The sequence below is a fragment of the Saccopteryx bilineata genome, chromosome 4 (assembly GCF_036850765.1).
Source record: "Saccopteryx bilineata isolate mSacBil1 chromosome 4, mSacBil1_pri_phased_curated, whole genome shotgun sequence".
In the NCBI taxonomy this organism is placed as follows: Eukaryota; Metazoa; Chordata; class Mammalia; order Chiroptera; family Emballonuridae; genus Saccopteryx; species Saccopteryx bilineata.
In genome coordinates, this window is record NC_089493.1 from 169,694,390 (window position 1) to 169,705,101 (window position 10,712).

Consider the following 10,712-nt stretch of genomic DNA (forward strand, 5'->3'; position numbering starts at 1 on the left):
CTTCACTGCAGCCAGCAAGTGGGACTTGCATCAGATAGGTTACAGAACCACCTAGTGGTCGAAGAGCATCCAGGCTAGTCGTATAGACTCCTATTGGTGTGTATAATGAGCCTGGGGGAATGGCAGACACTGGTCACTCAAGGGTCTCGGTGCCCTCTCTGGCTTCTACCTTTTCTGCTACTTTTGGGAATGCCACTAAAGGCAGACATTTGGGATGAAATGAATGGGCTATATTGTTCTGAGGGGCACTGAGAAAGGAGGGGTGTTGAAATGACAAAGGAGGCTGAAAGTTTTCAGTGAAAATGTCAGTGCACATGTTCTTCTCACATTAGCTGATCAGTGGCAGGGGAGGTCCTACGAGGACCTTCCATTTCTACTTTTTATACTTCTGTATTGTTTGAGTTGGTTTACAATATGTATGTGTTGCTTCTATGAAAATAAAAAGAGGACATTTTTAAACATAAAGAAATGGATGCTACTTCAGCAGGGAGGTTTTCCCTGATGTCTGACAGCCAGAGAGTAGGCTATCTGCACTGGTCTATTTACAAGAGCCCTATACACATTGTTCAGAGAGACAGCTGGCATTGTGGGCATAGGTGGTGGTGTCAGCACTAAATGGTGCTGCCTTGTTCAACTGGAAGTTAATCCGTGGACCTTATTTGCCTGGACACTCCAGTCTTTCCCAGAGAGGCTTGCTTCTGGTAGTATGAGAGCCAAAGCCCCTGACCTTCATCCCCAAGGGGATAGGTCCACTGCAGCGTTTGGGGGAAATAAGGCTGGGAGACAAAGGTGCAATGGCGTTTCATTCTGCTAGTGGACAGGTAGGCATGATTCAAAATGCAGCTGAGTGGCCTGTGGCTCTTGAAGTCTAAAGGTCTAGGCTGTAATGTATATAACAGAGTGATGATAGTTGGAAACATGGTATTTAGAAAATATTATCAAAGTTCTATTTGGGAAGGTTAATTTGTGGTCCAATGTATTGGGGAGGGAGAGACATGGGCTTCCAAGATACCAATTAGAAGAGTGTTGTGATAATTCAGGGGTAATTTTTGGTCAGCATCCAACTTGCCTACTACAGTGTCTGGCAAGGGGCAGACAATCGATAAGCACTGGTTGAATCAGTGTTTAATTAGACCCGGATGTTTAGTTTCAGGACCGCAGAGGAAGGAAGCACAGGAGAGCCACGGAAGGTGCACCTGGTAATAGATGTTAGAAGCTAGGGCGACAGAGCATCAAGTGGTGCCTGCAGTCTTGATCATTGCTGGAATGGCCGTGAGAGAGACAGAGATGGGGCTGTAGGGACGGAGGGGGTTGGAGGGAGAGAGACTGAGTGAGAGAGACAGAGAGAGAGAGAGAGAGAGAGAGAGAGAGAGAGAGAATTGTGGATGGTGGAGAGACAGCTTGTCAGAGCAGAGGAGAGAAGAGGAGAGAAGCTGAGTCCCACTCACTGTGCATAGGCTGAGACTGAATTGACAGGGAAACACCCTGAAGTACCCTGGCCGGGTAGCTTTGCTGGTTAAAGCATCATCCCGAAACACCCTGAAAAAACGTCCAGCCGGCAACTGATGACAGAGATTTGAGCATGAGTGACGGGTCAGGGATTACAATATAGATTGGGATATCGCTAACACAGAGGCAAGGGCTGAATCTGTAAGAGCCAATGAACTGCCTTGGAGGGCAGGGTGCACACACAGAAAACCGAGTGTTCAGAGGAATGTTCATTACTTCAAAAAGTGTCAGGGACAGTGGGAAAACTTGTGGCTGACAGGTTAGTCCGATCACCAGCTGAACTCTCCTTTACTAAGGGCTGGGTGAAATGACAGGAAATTTTAAATGTGGACTCTAGAGAAAGTTGTTCAAAGGCAGATATGAAGTGAAAAATCCTTCTTAGATACTCAGAGGGAATAAAATATTCCCATCTTTCAACTGGGCTGTTTTAAAATTCTCAAAAGCAACAGAAATCCAGGCACTTCGATTAAAAAGTTTGCAGCTGAAGTTCGCTATCATTCTCGCCCATCTGAGTGTACTTTTCCCGTCTATTTTCGCTTGGTCTCCACTTTGCAAAGAGGTTGTTTAAACCAGCACATCGCATTCTCACAAAGCAGCCCAGCCACTAAGGGACAATCAAAAAGGAGCTCAGTGCGTTTATGACAGCTTTGCTGGGAACCAGTGGGAGGGAAAAGCGAAGGGTACTGTCTAGATCAGTGACCTCTGAGCGCTGGCAAGGTAATTGGCAAACCATGAAGGAACATAACGGCGGAACCAACAGTGGTGCAGACAACCTTTTTAGGATGAAAGGACTATACTTTGGGCAGTAACCATTTTTCACTTCCTTGTTTCCCAGCGGCCCCCTTCCGGTACATTTCCAAAAGCAGCGCCTTTCCAGATGTAGCCGGACAGCTAGAAATAACAGACAGAATGGGGGAGCAGCTAGGCAGGCACAAGGGCTGCGGTGGGTAATACACCAAATAGCTTGATGGAGGACATGTTGAAATAAGCCTATGACTTTTATTGATGGCAGAAGAAAGTTTCTCTCTCAAGGACTGTGTGTGTGTGTGTGTGTGTGTGTGTGTGTGTGTGTTACCAGCATCAATTTGGATAAGTAAATGGAAATACGTGATTATCCCATGGTGATCCAACTATGATAGAAACAATACTTTTTTTTTCAATAAACAGATATCACATGGAAGCAGGACTCAGGTGTTTCCTTTCTGAAGGGAAGTCCCAACAACACTGAAATCTACTGTCAACAATGAAAACACAGGGGCAGAAAAGCCTAGTGATTCTCTGATCAAACTCTTTAAGGCTTATAAGCACTGTAGATCCAGCTCATTAAAGTCCTGAAAAGGGGAGAAATAAAAAACAATCATTTTAATTATTGTGTTTGCATCAAGTTTAGCCAACTGCTACAATAATATCACTTGGCTGGTTCTACTGTAATTAATCCAGTAAGTGTACAAAGAAAACAAATTAGAACTATTTATAGTTATGAAGCAAAGTGGAAATGAGATATTGCCCAAGTGCTGTTACAATAAATATAGGAAATATAGGTTGTTGACACTCCTTCCAATTATGCTTTGGGACTTTTAACCGTTCATGTTATTCTTCAACTGAATTAAACTTCATGAAACAAAAAATTTTCAATAGTGAGTATCATCACACTTATTTTCAGATGTGTATATCAAGTTGAGTAACCAGCTACTTGTCTTACTTGAGCCAAATTGGATAAATTAAGAAAATTTATCATTAAGAAAATGTTAACCAATAGGCAAATGACAAATGCATTTTTTAAATTTTTATTTATTTATTTATTTTTTTATTTATTATTTATTTTTTTTACAGAGGCAGAGATAGACAGGGACAGACAGACAGGAACAGAGAGAGATGAGAAGCATCAATCATCAGTTTCTCGTTGTGCGTTGCGACTTCTTAGTTGTTCATTGATTGCTTTCTCACATGTGCCTTGACCGTGGGCCTTCAGCAGACCGAGTAACCCCTTGCTGGAGCCAGCGACCTTGGGTCCAAGCTGGCGAGCTCTTTGCTCAAGCCAGATGTGCCCGCGCGGGACCTCGGAGTCTCGAACCTGGGTACTTCCGCATCCCAGTCCGACGCTCTATCCACTGCGCCACCGCCTGGTCAGGCTAATTTTTATTTATTTATTTATTCATTTTAGAGAGGAGAGGGAGAGACAGAGGAAGAGAGACAGAGAGAGAGAAGGGAGGGAGGAGCTGGAAGCATCAACTCCCATATGTGCCTTGACCAGGCAAGCCCAGGGTTTCAAACCGGCAACCTCAGCATTTCCAGGTCGACACTTTATCCACTGCGCCACCACAGGTCAGGCAACAAATGCATTTTTAAAAATGTCTCAGCAATGAAGTACGAACATTATGTGACTTTGAATCTGCCACACAGAATGAAAGCCATGGTCAAGATTCACATCATTTAACTGGCATAGAAACTCCCAAGTCCAGATAACAAATTATATAGAAACAAAAGGAAATATACATCTGGAATATAAGAGGAAAAATCTATATTAGAGATAATCTAAAAAAAAAAAAAAAAGTACTATCTCTTGCTAAGCAAAACCAAATAAAAACTGTATACAAGACCACTGGTCTACTGTTTAGGCCCAATACATGCAAATTAGGTCCTCATAATTACATTCACAATTGTACGGAAAAGTGTGTCCAAGTCCCCTTATGATGTTTCTGCACTACTGCTACGAAAATAATATATAGGACCTACTACCACTGCCTGCTTCCAGTTTACAAGGCTCATGATTAACTCCGTAGCCTCTTTACTCAATTATTCCCAGAGCTTCACACACAGATGTGGTAGTTATCCCTATCCTGCAGATGGGGAAACTGAGGCAGAGAGAGGACACTGCCACACGACTCTAGTGGGGAAGCTGGCTTTTGAGCGCTCATGGGTACGATGAGAAAGCCTGGCTCCTCACCACTGTATTTCTCCCGGCAAATAGGAATATCAAATGTGGAGGGTTTGAGCAGGATTTCTGTCCACAGCCGAAGTAGCCTGCGTTTGTTTCAGTGGGAACCAGGCCAGATTGCTGCTTAGGCAGGTCTGGCTCAGCTCTGGTCCCCCCACCCACAGGCTAACGCAGTCAGCCAAGGCAGGAGCATGCAGCCAGGTCTGTTATCTAGAAAACAGAGCCCTGCCTGGGAGCAGCCCTTTGGACTTTTAAAGCCATTTCACATACTGGTAACTGGGCTCTTCTGGTCCTCTGGTTCAATGAGGTGGGCAGAGAAACCATTTTTCTCGCCATTACAGAGGAGTATAAAACTTTATTCAGAAAGAAATCTTACCTCTTCTTACAGCCTGGATGGACCTGGAGATTGTTATGCTAAGTGAAATAAGCCAATCAGAGAAAGACAAGTACCATATGATTTCACTCACATGTGGAATCTTATGAACTAACAAGCAAAATAGAAACAGACTCATACATAGAGAGCAGGCTGAGAGCTATGTGGGAATGGGTGGGGGTGGGCTAGGGAGGTGAAGGGATAGAGCAAAACAAACAAACAAACAAGAAACTATGGACATGGACAACAGTGTGGTGATTGGCAGGAAGGGGGTAGATAGCAGAGGGTTTAGGGCAGGGGTCCCCAAACTACGGCCCGCGGGCCACATGCGGCCCCCTGAGGCCGTTTATCCGGCACCTGCCGCACTTCTTCTGGAAGGGGCACCTCTTTCATTGGTGGTCAGTGAGAGGAGCATAGTTCCCATTTAAATACTGGTCAGTTTGTTGATTTAAATTTACTTGTTATTTATTTTAAATATTGTATTTGTTCCCGTTTTGTTTTTTTTTTTTACTTTAAAATAAGATATGTGCAGTGTGCATAGGAATTTGTTCATAGTTTTTTTTATAGTCCGGCCCTCCAATGGTCTGAGGGACAGTGAACTGGCCCCCTGTGTAAAAAGTTTGGGGACCCCTGGTATAGGGTCATAAACGGTGATGAATAAAGGCTCGACTTGGGGTAGTGAACACATAATACAGTGTACAGAGATGTGTTGTAGAATTGGGCACCTGAAACCTGTAGAATTATGTCACTGGTGTAAAAGAAAAACAAACCCATTTAAAAAAACAAAAAACCTTAACTTTATTCAAAGCCATATGATGTGTTTGGGCAGAGCCAGAAGTAGAATCTGGTTTTTGCCGTTCTGCCAAGCACCTTCCATGTCTGCTTGCAGGAAACATATACATCACGTGTCACGTGTACCTAACTGCATATACAGCAAGACTGCGGTGCCCGGAGGAATTCTCCAGGAGCTGCTGGGCAAAGTGGAGATATCTGCTGGGGGCTGAGCCTCGTGTTCTCATGTAAGCTAGAGTTTAGAACTCGAGGCAGACGTCTCTAGTTTATTTCTGAACTGAGCCAAAAGTCACTAATCCAGACCTCAAAAGATAGCTCAGCTTCTGATGCATTGCCCAAAAAAAGCCCTGTGGGAAAAGATGCAAACATTTAATTCATTTATCATTTCAACGCTGAGCATATGATTTATTTTTCCTAGTTTGCCCTTAGGATTGAAAATAACTTATAACACAAGGGTTCTTTTCAAATGTTACCACATTTTCAAGTTGTCAGAACTGCTCTCTAGGTCAAATCAGGGCTGTACTTGCTATTGGCTGTGTACAATTGGGCAAATATTGAGTCTTCAAAATAATCTCCACAGTGTTAATAACAACACCTACTTCATTGGACTGTTGTAATCTTTAAATGAGTATGCATGTGACACTCTGACATTGCCTGACACATGCTATGTGACAAGTACATTTTAGTTGGTGATTTCACTCCTCAAAGCGTATTTAAAATGTGCATTTAAGTCCAAGTGCACGAAGAGTGATTATGCTTTTGTCAAATTGTTTTATATTGAAGTAATCGTATTTATTGTCTAATCCAACGCATCGTTCAATTGGGAATTAATATTGATAATTTTCATGTTTCTTAATAAAGGATGTAAGGCGCCAGAGCTACAACGGCACAGGCTCTGCCCTGCATGGGTTTCTGACGCCTTCTCTTCCTCTCTCGGGTTTGCTTTGATTGTTAGAATTCCACTAGCTTGTGAGCTCCTGGAAGACACAGCAGCTGTTTCCATATGGATTCCCTCACAGAGTCTGCCACATAGTAGCCACTCATTAAACACTTGTTGATCACTGATTTGATGGCAGGAAACTGAAAAACCATTCATCCATTCAGAGAATTTATACTGACGTTGAGGTTCCCACTCTATTTGGTCAATAGAGCACCTTTATTTCTGTGGGATCTTAATTCTTAATTCTACTCTGGGTATACACCACTTTATTTTATTCTGAGTAGCTCTTATTACACACACACACACACACACACACACACACACACACACACACACGGGATACAGAAAGAGAGAAAAATAAAGAGAAAAAGAAATAAGCAAAGGTGAGGCAAAAAAGGATTTATAAAGTTTACTTCCATTTTCCCCACATACCCTTCAGTATTGTATGTTCTCTTTTTTTTTTTTTTTTTCTTTTTCTTTCTGAAGCTGGAAACGGGGAGAGACAGTCAGACAGACTCCCGCATGCGCTCGACCGGGATCCACCTGGCACGCCCACCAGGGGCGACGCTCTGCCCACCGGGGGGCGATGCTCTGCGGAGACCAGAGCCACTCTAGCGCCTGAGGCAGAGGCCAAGGAGCCATCCCCAGCGCCCGGGCCATCTTTGCTCCAATGGAGCCTCGCTGCGGGAGGGGAAGAGAGAGACAGAGAGGAAGGAGGGGGGGGGGCGGGGGTGGAGAAGCAAATGGGCGCTTCTCCTATGTGCCCTGGCCAGGAATCGAACCCGGGTCCCCCGCACGCCAGGCCGACGCTCTACCGCTGAGCCAACCGGCCAGGGCCAATGTTCTCTTTTTAATATGCCTATTTATAACTTTTATAATTAAAAAGAAAATGTATGCAGCTGTTGATTTCTGTATTAAAATAGTTCAGTTAAAATGGTGACATAACTTGGGACCTGCTTTGCTAATAGCAACTGTCGCCCACACCTTGCAGGTTGCTGGAAGTCTTGAAGCAGCAGAGTAGAAGGTTAAAGCACAGCTTTAAACTCAAACAGGCACGGCCCCGCAGCAGTCTGCATCAGCTGGCCCATTTACTTAACCCCTTTGAGCTCCCATTTCTTCATCTCTAAAATAAGATCAGTTATTCATCCCCCGTTGGGAATTATATGAAAATCAAGAGTACAAGTTCTGGCAATAGGCTCCAATGATGGCCACAACATTTCCTAGCAGGGTAACATTGTGAATGAAAGGTGGGTATTAACAATACCTCCCTCATCAGGTAGTTAAGAGGAATAAATTAAATTAGATAATTAGGAAGAATTCCATTCTACACATTAGACCTGCAGTATCAAAAAGTATACACAATTATTATTATATTTTTAAGTTTGTTTATATTTATTTTACAAATATAAATGGGTGACACTAGACTCTATGTAAACACAATAAATTAAAATCAATAAAAAATTAAAATAAAATAAAAGAATAAACCATGTTTTATGCACTTACAACTGTAAATTTACTTTTGCCCCACCGTATAGATAACATATTACGGTCCATGTTATATTTAAAAGTTGCCTATATATTTCAGAATCAAAATGATTTAGAGAATCTAATACAACCCCACTTTACAGAGAGGAAACTAAAACTCAAAAATGAATTAAGGTTCATTAAATTATTAGCAGGGCTTGTGTTAAGATAAGTATTTCTCACTCTCGGTCCAAAACTATGCAAGAAACATGTCATTCTCACACACACAAAAAGGGAGTAAATGGGAGGTCACTGTTATATACATATGATACTTATAATCAAATACATGAAGCATGCATGTCCCTATCTGGGCTATACAATTAAAGAAAGGTGTGAAGAATTTGGAAGGGATTAAGAGACAAGTCCAAGGATAATCAGAAAAAGCAAAGTCTTGAAGAAAAGAACTAAAGCATTAAAGCACAGAACATTCAGCTTCTAAGGAAGAAGCTAAAAAGCAGGACTTTGTTCACAGTAGACACTTAATGGCTTTAAAGGGCATTCAGAGGGAAAAGCTCATGGGGCAAGGCTGGGCAACATTTTCCCATCACTGAACCAGGAAAACCTCAAGCACGGACCTTATTCTTCCCCACATACCTTGCAAAAAAGTACCCAACACATCATGTAGAGATAGAACGTTTGGTTCATTTCCCTTTTTTTGTCAAAGAACTGAGAATAGGCAACATAAAACTTTGATAAGCACAACAAATGCTACTCTCATTTCTGTATTAGAGTCAATTAAAGTTCAAATAGACATAAAGAGGAGCCTCGGGTGAGACATCAAATGGGTAGAGACAGAGGTTGGGACAGAAGCAATACTCTGGGCATTAGCTATATCGTTCCTCTTTAAAACGCTGATAAACTGTCTACTTTTTATAGCTCTTTTATCTTAACTTTTAACAATGTTTTATTTACTCTTTATATCAAAATTATCATTTCAATATCTAGTATAAGAATTTTAATGAGGCCCTGACCAGTTGCCTCAGTGGTACAGCATTGGCCTGCACTGTGGATGTCTCGGGTTTGATTCCCCATCAAAGCACACAGGAGAGACAACCATCTGCTTCTCCATCCCTCCCATTCCCTTTCTCTCTCTTTATCTTTCTCCCCTTCCTACACCATGGCTCAAGTAGTTTGAGTGTATTGGCCCTGGGCACTGATGATGGCTCCATGGAGCCTCGCCCTCAGGCACTAAAAACAGCTTGCTTTTGAGCATGGCCCCAGAGAGGCAGAGCACTGGCCCCAGACGGGGGTTGCCAGGTAGATCCCAGCCAGGGGGCATACAGGAGTCTGTCTCTCTATCTCCCCTCCCCTCACTTGAAAAAAAAGAAAGAAAAAGAATTTTTTTTTTCTTTTTACCTTATGACCCAGCAATCCCTCTACTGGGTATATACCCCAAAACCTCAGAATCATTGATACGTAAAGACACATGTAGCCCCATGTTCATTGCAGCACTGTTCACAGTGGCCAAGACATGGAAACAACCAAAAAACCCTTCAATAGAAGATTGGATAAAGAAGATGTGGCACATATACACTATGGAATACTACTCAGCCATAAGAAATGATGACATCAGATCATTTACAGCAAAATGGTGGGATCTTGATAACATTATACAGAGTGAAATAAGTAAATCAGAAAAAAACAAGAACTACATGATTCCATACATTGGTGGAACATAAAAACGAGACTAAGAGACATGGACAAGAGTGTGGTGGTTACCAGGGGTAGGGGGAGGGAGGACGCAGGAGGGAGGGAGGGAGAGAGTTAGGGGGAGGGGGAGGGGCACAGAGAAAACTAGACAGAGGGTGATGGAGGACAATCTGACTCTGGGTGAGGGGTATGCAACACAATTTAATGACAAGATAACCTAGACATGTTTTCTTTGAATATATGTACCCTGAATTATTAATGTCATCCCATTAACATTAATAAAAATTTATTTAAAAAAAGGGGAAAAAAAAGACTTAGATTTGATTAAAACCAAGATACATACTTTTAATGAATAAAGATATTTAAGGAAAAATAAATTAAAAAAAAGAAAAAGAATTTTAATGAAGCTTTCTCCCCTTTTATGGAATTTTTTGAGATGAAACAGGTTAACAAAATTATACAGGAATGGGCAAAAATAGGTTTACAGTTGTAATAGAAAAATAAATAATAATACAAGAATAAATTGTGTTTCATGTACTCACAACTGTAAACCTCCTGTTGCCCAGCCCTGTACAGGTGCAGGTACACAGTTCCACAACACATCGTACACTGTATTGTGTGTTCACCACCCCAAGCCAAGTCCCCGTCCGTCACCACCTATCCCCACTATAACCCCCCACCTTTCCCCACCTCGCTGTCTCCCAGAAATCACCAAACTGTTGCCTGTGTCCATGCGTTTTTTTCTTTTAAAAAAACTTTTTAAACTATTTCAATTCACTGGCTCTGCTCTGAATCAGAATATTCTAACTGCCAGTGTGGGAGAATTTATTTCTGGAGCAGGTCCAGCCACAGCACACTCAGCCTAGGGGGAGAGGAAAGGAAGCCCAAGCAAAGTGGTGAATGGATACTCTCTTTTAGCTCATGGCCAGGGACCACAGGCTCCCTGCTCTAGCCTTAGAGGACGGGGGCCTGATCCCATCTCTAAT